Source organism: Anser brachyrhynchus (assembly GCF_964034855.1).
Source record: "Anser brachyrhynchus genome assembly, chromosome: 9".
In the NCBI taxonomy this organism is placed as follows: domain Eukaryota; kingdom Metazoa; phylum Chordata; class Aves; order Anseriformes; family Anatidae; genus Anser; species Anser brachyrhynchus.
In genome coordinates this window covers 10,194,567-10,204,294 of record NC_137703.1, presented here as the reverse complement: position 1 = coordinate 10,204,294, position 9,728 = coordinate 10,194,567, and the positions used below count along the sequence as shown (strand labels likewise).

General features: G+C 62.6%; 1 protein-coding gene across 2 annotated transcripts in view; it reads left to right on the top strand.

The window, feature by feature from the left end:
* Positions 1-8,340: 8,340 nt before the first annotated feature.
* The window catches only part of DIS3L2 (DIS3 like 3'-5' exoribonuclease 2), a 192,312-nt gene continuing 190,924 nt past the window's right edge, over positions 8,341-9,728 (top strand). The window contains exon 1 of one of the 2 annotated variants that reach the window (XM_080603837.1): positions 8,341-8,441. The gene's annotated coding sequence lies outside the window, so the exon portion shown is untranslated. The other variant, XM_080603838.1, reaches the window with a different exon arrangement.

The following is a 9,728-nucleotide window of genomic DNA, read 5'->3' as shown; positions in this document are numbered from 1 at the left end:
GACCCCCACGGAAGGGCAGGGGGTGGCTGCTGCAGGCTGCGGGGGGGGGGGGGGGGGGTCCCGGAGGGGGGTTAAGTCCCAAAGGCAGAAATGAGTGAAAAAAAAAAACACTTTTTAATTTTCTACTTTTTTTCCACATCCAGGATTAAATCAGAATTAAACCTCCCAGATCCCTGTTTGCCAGGAGAGGGGGGACACAGCCCTCCCCGGCAGTGGCTCTGGGGACACACAGGGACGTGGTGGCAGCGGCGCTGCCTGTGGGCACGCAGGTGGATGCCTCGGCTTGGAGGGGGGACCTGGCCTCTGCCTCTGCTCCCCTGGTGGGTTTGGGGGGCTTGATATTCCCCGGACATGGGGCTTGTGACAACTGCTGGCGGTTTCCTCTGCAGGACACAGTCAGCGTCACACGGTCACTGCTGGGGACAGGACCCGCAGGGACAAACCCGGCTGTGCAGCGCGGCCACCGGCTCTCCCACCTGCTGCCCGAGCTGGAGGCTTCGGGCTCTGACATCGGGGGTCAGCCCCGGCTGCTTGCAGGGGCTCGGGGCACATGGCCGAGGGCAGGATTTGTGCCTCCAGCACTGTGCCTGGCACCAGGACGGGGGCAGCTTTTTGCTGCTTTCTTCCCGGCAGCACTGAGGGAGCCCAGCCCCATCCCAGGCCCCCCAAACCGCAGGGATGCTCTTCGTGGTCAAGCAGAGAGGTGCCCCCACATCCCTGCCCTGCAGCAGGGGAAAGCTCCGGGCTCATTCCCCTCTCCCCAGGGTCAGCTCCAGGCCAGTCCCTTCCTCCTGCAGGAGCTGCCCCTTCTCTGGGTCTCTCCAGGCTCTGCTCTGCCTCCGGGGGGGGGGGGGGGGCAAGGCTCCTTGGGGGTCTGTGGTTTTCTGCTCCACAGCCCGGGCTACTGGGCACAGGCCACTTTGCAGGGAATCGTCTTTTCAGCTCCACGCGAACGGGAGCTGGAAGGAGAAGGTCTCGGTGGTTTTTCCATTGCGCCTGCCAGGTGGAGACAACTTGGGCTTTTTGGAGCGCAAAGTTGTACTTGGGCATTCGTCTGCGTGCAGGCAGATAAAGGCGATGGAGTTAGCGTTACAGCCGGCCCCGGGTGCCAGGTAACCGCGGGTGCAGGCACGGAGCAGAGAGGCCCCCTTCTTTCTTCCTGGGGCTCGGCACTCGCCCCCCGTGGCTGGGTGCCACGCAGCCTCTCGCAGGCAGCAGGAGGGATGCTCTGCAGCACTGCCCCGCTTCGGGGAAAAGCACAGAGGGAAGGGGAGCCGGGCTGTGGGTCCCCGCAGCCTGGGGCTGGCAGGGTGCACGAGGTCCCAGGCTCCTGCCCGGATGCTGAGAGCAGCCCCGGCTTCTCCCAGGGGAGCCCAAGGCGGGGAAGGAGCCGGGGCACGGGGCTGGGGGCACTGCATGGGGAGGAAGGGCTGCAAGCTGCTGGCTGTGAGCCCCCCTGCAGCCATGGGACGAGGGGATGCAGCCGGCTGCGGCTCTGCCAGCCCCGTGCTGGAGCATCCCAGCGTGGCCACGAGTGCCACAGCATGGCCGGGTCCTGCCGCCGCGCTCCGCCAGGCTTCCACCGGCGTGGTTTTCATTAGCGTGTTTTCTTTGTCACACCGCGCGCAGCCTCGGGTCCGGGGGGGGGCTGTTCTTTATAAATCCAATTAGTGTTGTTATTCAAATCACTCTGCCTGCCCTGCCGAAACGCGCTGCACTCAGAGACGTGGCGCACACAAAGCCTTGCCCTTAACCAGAACCAGACCGAATCCACCGGCGCTGCTTCACGGCGGCAAAAAACTCCTGGGGGGGAGAGAAGGGATAGTTAGGAAGGAGTTAAAAGCAGGGAAACCTTTTGCTTTTGGGGATGGGGGCCTGAAAGCCTTTAACCCTTGAAGGGATGGTGCCTGTGCCACCCAGTGGCTGTGGGCTTCCCCTCAGCGCGACCGGGAGGGATGGAGCCCTGGGGGTCAGGTGTGAAGATGTGAAGAAGGTGTGAAAATCCCCACGTGAGTGCTCTGCGTGTCACCTAAAGTCCCCGTGTGGCAGCAGCGGGGCGTAAGGTGTCCCCGTGTCACTCTGTCAAGCTCAGGCCCGAGCCACTCGCCCCTCTCCTGAGCATCACCCAGCGTGCGAGGAGCCCCGCGCTGTGCAGAGCACTGCCCCCGGGCTGCAAGCGATGGAAACCCACGGAAAGCAGGGAGCTGCGTGCTGCAGGGCTGAAAATTAGGAAAAGCCACCGAGCGTCGCCGAAGCGGGCTGCCTGCTGAGGAGGGAAGCGGGGGACGCCGGTGGATGGCTGGAGAGGGATTCGTGGAGTGTGACTGGTGCCAGCGTGATGCGGGGCGGGGGGAGATGGTCACGGTGTCACCGCGCGTGGCGACAGCGCGGGTGTTTCTGCAGGGCTGCTGCCTGATCCCACGGGAGGGCTGAGTGATGCTGGGGGGAGCTGGCTCCTGTAAAACCCCCCAGGATCTGATCTGCCGAAGTGAGGGGCCAGGTTTCGCTCACGTCCCATGGGGTGACCCCTGAGAGGATTTAAAACACGACTGAGCTCTGCCCGCCTGAGCCGGCTTAAAATCAAGCCAGAAACGTGGAGGCCAGCCCCAAGGAGTGGCAGGAAGACGTGTGTCTGGGCTGTGCCCTGCACGCCGGGATGGAGCAGGAGAATCCCCCTCCGGCAGCACCCAGTGGCAGTGCCCAGGAGCAAGACGTGGGCTGTAAGCTGCCGAGAGAGCGCTACGGGGGGGTTCAAGGTGATGTGACGGGAGATTTCATCAGCTCGCAGTTTTCTACAGGTTTTGCAGTCCCCCTCCGGGGGTCCGGAGCCTGCAGGCTCAGCAAGAAGTAGTTTCAAGGGGGGATTTTTCAGGCTCCGTGGACAGATTTCTGGGAAACCACCAGCCCCGAGGGCTGGGGTGTTTGGATGCCGGGAGCCCCCCCAGCACAGGAGCCCCCGTGGGCTGCGGGTGCCTCTTCAGCCACCGGCCCGGCTCTCTGCGCCTGCAACGCCGATGGCAGCTTTCGGCCTGTTTGAACATCCCGGGTGTTTATTTTGGATGCTTCTGCTGAATGAGGTAGTACAGGAAACACTAAATGGTTTTACATTTTCCCCCCGTCTCCTTTGGGTGTAGGAGAAGGCTCTGGTCCAGGACACACGCGTGTCCAACATCCCCTCGTCCCAAAGCGGCATTATTTGATGGGGAGCTGCCCTGATGGAGCAGGAGGGGACGGGGACACGCTGTCCCTTCCCAAACCCCCCAGGGCAGCGAGGGCAAGGGGACGAGGGAAAGCCCTGTGCTGGTGCTGCCGTTTGAGGTTTGCCACGTCGAGGTACCCGGGATGCTCCAGCCACCTCCCGACTTCCTGGGTGTTTCTTCTCCCCAGGGCTGCGTGGGGATGGCTGTGCTCCAGGGCTGGAGTGGGAACACGACTTCTCAGACTTTAATTGAACATTAAAAATAAAAAAAATTAGGCAATTACAATGCGCTGGTGAGTACACGCTGTGAGTCTCCCCCTGTGTCAGCCACGGAGGATGTGAATTGCATCGCCTCCAGCTGCCAGCAGCCCCGGCTCTGCAGCTAATGTAGGAGAAGGTTGCTGGGATTTTCTGACCTAAATGCCATATTCTTCTTTGTCCTCCCTTTCCCAGATGACTGCCCTCAAAGAAAAAAAAAAGGGGGGGGGGGGTCTGGGAAAATTTCAGCTGCAATAAGGCCCCAACATCAGCCTAATCCTGTTGGTTTTGGCACTGAGCATCCCTTTGGGAAGGGTTGTTGCCCAAAGCGGTGATGGCCAGGAAAGGCCGGCGGTGGGTTGTCACCACCATGCTTGTCCCCACAGAGGAGGAATGAGGCCAGAGGGAGCCAAGCCTCATGCGGAGCCACCGGGGAGGCCCCCACAGACCACAGGGGGAACAGACACCCAGCCTGGCCCCGATATTCCCCCCACACCACCCCCATATCCCCGGGGCTCTGCCGTCAGCGCCGCGGGCACGTCGGGGCCAGGTTCTGGCTGGCCGTGGCTTGGCAGCACCTCCCACGCCTGGCTCGGAAGAAACCCCGCAGCACTGGCTGCTTTGCCCTGCACGCCCCGAGCCGGTTTCCAAGGAACTGCTGGGAATCCTGCTTGGCATCGGTCCTTTGGGGCGAAACCATGGGGCTTTCCCCGGAGCACACCGGGCCGGGGTGGAGGTGGGCACGTGAGGGATGTGCGGAGCTGCATCCCTGCTGCTCTCGGGGTTGCGGCGGTCCTCCTGGGGCTGTGGTCCCACTGGAGCCAATTTGGGGCTTTCTGTCCTTATTTTGGCAAGGGGCCTGAGCGTCTCGCATGGGGGGGCTGAGGGCAGGAGCCAGCCCAGCCCTGTGGACGTGCGGGGCTCCACAGCCCCGACTTTCTGCAGCCAGGCAGAACAACAATGCGAGCCCGCGCGGACATAATGGCCAGGGTTTGCTTGAGATACAAAGGCGCAGGGCTTTCACATGAGGTAATACTGATAAGTTACGCTCTCATTCACCGCTCCGCCTGCCAGCCGGCAGCGGGGCCACCGGTCCCCGCTCGCCTTCACCAGGACGTGCCCGGCCGCAGTGCCCCGCTGCTGCCTGGTGGGAGTGGAGCCGTGTCTCTGCCTGCGCCCCAGCACGCCAGGACCAGGAGATTTATCGCCCGAAACCGCTCTGAGCATCCCTGGGAGGCTCCAACCTGCTTCTGACTCTGGGGAGGGGGATGAAGGCAAACCAAGGGCTGGGTTTTGGAGGGGTTTGGCCATAGGCAAGCAGGGAGGATTGCTGAGGATGAGACTTGATGGCATCCAGGAGGCAAGGCCAGGAGCCCCCAGCCCTGCTGCTTCAACATCCAACCCTGGCATCCCTCCTCTTTCCCTGCTGTCCCCTTCAGCTCTATCTCAGCTCTGGCCCTCCTGGCTGGGGTTGGGGTCTCCCTGGACAAACGCAGCCAAAGCAGACCTGTCCCCTGCCCGGGGGGAGCTGCCGGCATTCCTGCAGGCGCTGCTTTGTCTGGAGGAGATGGGAACCCACCAGTCCTGATCTTTGGTGGTGGATTTCCCAACCAGAGGTATGGAGGGCTCGGGAGAAGACTGAAGAAGCTGAAGGACAGGTGGGGCAAGACCACACTGGTTGTGACACGGCTAGCAGATGGGTATCTATTAAGGAGAGAGATGTTTTTTAGCTAATTTATGGCAATAAATCTGCCTCACTCTCCTCTGTCCCCCCGGCTTGTGTCCTCAGGCCAAGAAGCCAGGCGGCTCCCTGCGGCCCGAGCAATGGCAAAGCGGTGAGGGTCTGACTGAACTCGGGTGCTGCTGCAGTCGAGGCATTTCCAAGGGTGCTCAGACACTCCAGCACAAACCCGTGGCCCCTCTCTGTCTGGGTGGGCTGCAGCAAGCAGACGGAGGTGCCCGAGGGACTGCTCGGCTCCCATCCATTGCTCCCCTCCTTGAGTCACCCCGGGGTGGCTCCGTCCCCTCGGCCAGTCACTCCTGATTAACGCTGAGGTGAACGAGCGCAGGGCGGGCCTTTGCTCCTCGCCGAAACCACAAGCGGCGGAGGAGCCAAAGCCTTCGTAAGCTGATGAGCCACGCGGCGCGCTCGCCTCGGCCGAGGTGCCGCAACACGTTCCTGCCTCGAATGTTGGTAGCAGCCACCCGTAACTGCCCGGGGGAAGATGGTGAGATAATGCTGCGCTGTGGGAAAGCAAGCTGGGACACCGGGCTGGGCCTGCTGCTACACAACCCCAGGGAATGAGAGCGCAGGGGAAAAATCTGCCCTTTGAGGAAGCCCGTGAGGCACCACGGAGGGTCGTGGGATGGTGGTGAGGTGAGCGCTCCTCTCTGCTTGGTAGTCATGGACGGCAGATAAAGGATGGAAGCAGCCAGCCCTTCCCTGCAAGGGGCTGTGTCGGGACATCCTGGGCTGCTGCCACGTGTACGTGTGCCCTCGTTCGAAGTGCACAAAGGAAGGGCGCTGCCTGCCCTCAGGGCACCAGGGGGGTGGCACGCCTTTGCTGTCTCTCTCATCCGCCTGGGCCAGTGATGGAGCAGAACTAAACGGGCACAAGTGCAGGCTCTGCCCCATGCACTAGACCCATTTCCAGGCCCTACTGGGCTCACGGCCCCTTGCGCAACAAGGGCACAGCTGGAGGCAGGAGGCGGGGACGATGGAGGCGTCCAGCCGCCAAGCCGTGGCCCTCTTGCCACACATGATATCACTGCGAAACCGCAGGCCCCCGTGCCGGCAGCGCTGCTGACAAACATCGAATGCCCCCGCTTCCTCCCCCCCCCAGTCCTTCGTCTCCTGTGGAAGGAACGGGGCAGCTGGTGGTGCCACCTGGTGCAGCAGGGAGCCCGGCCAAGCTGCGGGCTTGGCTTTGTCCCCACGGGGGTGAAGAGGAGCAGAGACACGGCGTGACTCAGCGGCATGGAGGGGAGCCGCCTGCTCCCACCTGGCTTCACAGAGAGGGGGGCAGCGGGGCTGGGGGCTCCTGGGTCCCCCCACCCCATCTCCCACTCATCCAAGCGGGCAAGCAGACCGAAGGGCCTGCCCTGCACAGCTGGGGACGTGCTGCTGCCATGCCGTTAGCAGAGCACATGGCAATCGCTTTGCTTTGGCAGCGGCCGGGAGAGCAGGAGGAAAGGGGAGAGCACTGAAAGGGGGATCCCGTATCACTGTGCTCCCCCCGGGGCCAGCTCCAGCCGGGAACTACGTCTGCTCTCCAGCATCTGGGGGGACCAGCTGCTGCACACTGGTGGCTCCGCTCATGCAGAGGAGGGACGCTCGCTTCCTTGCTGTGCCGCGGCTGTGTGCCCAGTATGGGGGCTTGCTGCCTCCCAGCTGTGCTGGGGCAGAGCTGAGTCTCTGGTCCATGTGAGCAGGATGCTGCCTTTGCATCCCGGCATGAGGGGAGATGTGACTGTCCTACCGAAGGCATCTTTGCCCACCGCCTGTGGTCCCCACTGCAAAAGCGCTCTGCTTTTGGGCAGCTCCCTTGACCAACCCAATGGCAGGAAACAGAGCAGTCAGTGTCTGCATGGCTGCCACTGGGGCTTCCCCTTGAGCAGCTCCATCTCGGCGTTATCACCACGGCTTCACGGGGCTCAGCACGCTACGAGCAGGGCCTTGGGGTGGTGCATATCCAGGAGGAGTGGGACTGGCAGTCATGGGTTGTGCATCACACATGGCCTCTAGACCGATACCAGGTGCTGCAGACACCAGCCTGGTGTTGTCCCCTTCCCAAGTGAAGGAGCAGCATGGCCTGCACAGACCAAGGTTCCTGCTGAAGAAAAGACTGAGCAGAGCCTTTCTACACCAGCCCCTGCTTGCAGACATGCTTGAGGTCCCTTTGGACCTCCCTGTGCATGCTCTGAGGGGCTGCTCCAGGCAGACAGCTCAAACAGCGGGCACTGGGGGTGCCAGTCTTGCTTGGAGAGGCTGGTTTCTCGCTCTCCAGTTTTTCAGCTGACTGCAGTTCTCTAGAAAGCCCAGTGTGATTTTCAGGTAACAACAGTACGGCCGAATCACCTATTCCCAGTCAGGGAGACCCTGGATCTCCCTCTGCTACAAAGCCCTGCGGCATCAGGAAGAGCAGGGAGCGAATGAGCCCCTTGCCTCATCCTTTATGTGCTGTCCCCCCCGATGCGAAGCTCTGCCTGATCCCGGTGAGGATCAGGCCGCTCAGCACCGCGAGGTGCCCATTTGCTTGGGCGCTGTGGTGCTGCGGGGCTGGGGGCCTCAGAAAGGCACTGGGGGCACAAGGAAGCTGTGGGGAGCTGGGGGTCGGCCTCTTCTCACAGGTAACTAGCGATAGGACTAGAGGGAATGGCCTCAGGTTGCGACAGGGGAGGTTCAGGTTGGAAACGAGGAGAAATTTACTGTCAGAAAGAGTGGTTGGGTATTGGGATGGGTTGCCCAGGGAGGTGGCGGAGTCCCTCACTGTCTGTGGGGGTGTCTGAGGAAAGGTTGGACGTGGTGCTTGGGGACATGGTTGAGTGGGTGACTTTGGTGGTAGGGGGACGGTTGGACCAGGTGATCTCGGATGTCTTCTCCAGCCTTAATGACTCTGTGATTAATGATTCTGTGATCAGTGATTCTGTCATTAACGACTCCGTGATTAATGACTCTTGTGAAGCAGACACCGGGCACTTCGGGGCTTTCACCGCCCTTCCGCCTCCCCCACGGCACCCCAGCCCCGCAGCGCCGCCGCCTCCACGCCCCTGGCCGAGGCCCGGACCCCTCGCGCCCCGCCACGGCCCCTCCTGAGGCCCCGCCGCCGGCCCGGCCGAGGCGGGGAGCGCCCGCTTCGCTCGGCGAGGCCTTGTGAGCCCCGCCGCGGCCCGTAGGCCGCCTCCGACCCGGAAGAGGACGACGGGGGCGGGTGGGGGGGGGCGTCGGGACATTTAAACGGCGCGGAGCGGCGCGGCGCGGCCGGTGAGTGCCGGGACGGGGCGGGGGGGCTCGGGATGGGCCCCCCCCTCCTCGCACCGAGAGCCCGGGCCCGGGGTCTGGGCACGGAGGGGGGGACGGAGCCGGTTCCCCGGTGGCTGTCGGGCGCTGCGAGCCCCGTGGCAGCGCCGTCCCGGTGCCCCCCCCCCCCCTCCCCGTGGCTCCCTCCGGGGTGCGGGGCAGGGCCCGGGGCCAGGCCCCTGCGGTCCCCTGGGGGTGGTGGGGAGGTGCCGGCGGGGCTGCCCTGGCCGCAGAGCCCCCAGGAGCCCCCCGTTGGCGGTTTGGGAAGCCCCCCCCCCGCTGCCCGGTTTTTGGGGAGCCGTGGGGATGGGGTCGGGGGGGGGAGGGCTTGACCCCCGGGGGTCTCCCTCCGCACAGCCGGCCTGGAGCCCCCCCCGCTGCCACTGTGGGTGAAAGCAAGGGGGGTGCGCTCCTCGCCCGCCTCTGCCCTCCCTCCATGGCCTGGGTGGCCGCCCTTGGGAAGCTAATAACCAAAGTGTGGTGTGCAGGGGCTGTAACCCCCCCCCCTTTTTTTTTTCATCTATGCTCCGTTTACGTGGCTAACCTTACAGAATTGGAGCCGGAGGCGAGAGGCAGGTGTTTGCTCTTTCCTTGTAGATAAAGATGGCAAACTCCTGTCCGCCTCAACCCGTGTTTGGAGAGTAGCCTCGCAGGCTTCTGTCAATGTTATCTGCTTCTGTTCAGCTGGCAGCTGGCGAAGGTGACGTTAAAAAGGGAGCCCGCTGCAGACCTCCCCGTGCGAGGGTTTTGTAATAGCAGGTCAGTCTATTAGAAAAGTTTAGCTATTGGCCAGCACCAATGGAAAATCTTAGGAACGAGAAGCGCAAACCACACAAAGAATTTTTCCTATTGATTCAGGGATTTTTAATTTTTGCTTTGTATTGTGAAGGCTGTTCACATCCGTGCCCAATTACTTAAGCAAATCTAGTCGCAACACGCCTTGCTTCTCTGGAAGGGTCAGAGCAGGCACCGAGGAGGAGGAGGCAGCTCCGCAACCCTTCATCTCCGCCGGGTGCCCCATGCCCAGGCAGTATGTGGGGACAGGAGGCTGCGTGGGGGCTCGTCCTCCGTGCAACTGCAGCAAAAGGGAGCTGAGAACTGGCTGAGGGCGAAGAAAAATTCCACCGTGGTGGGAGTAGGGAAGGGAATATAAATTTCTCTTCTGCTGAACTCTGCGTTCTGTCCTGCCAACACTCCTGTGCTCAGGGAAGTGAAGAAAGAAAGGTTTCATGGACAGGGTCCTTTGGTTTA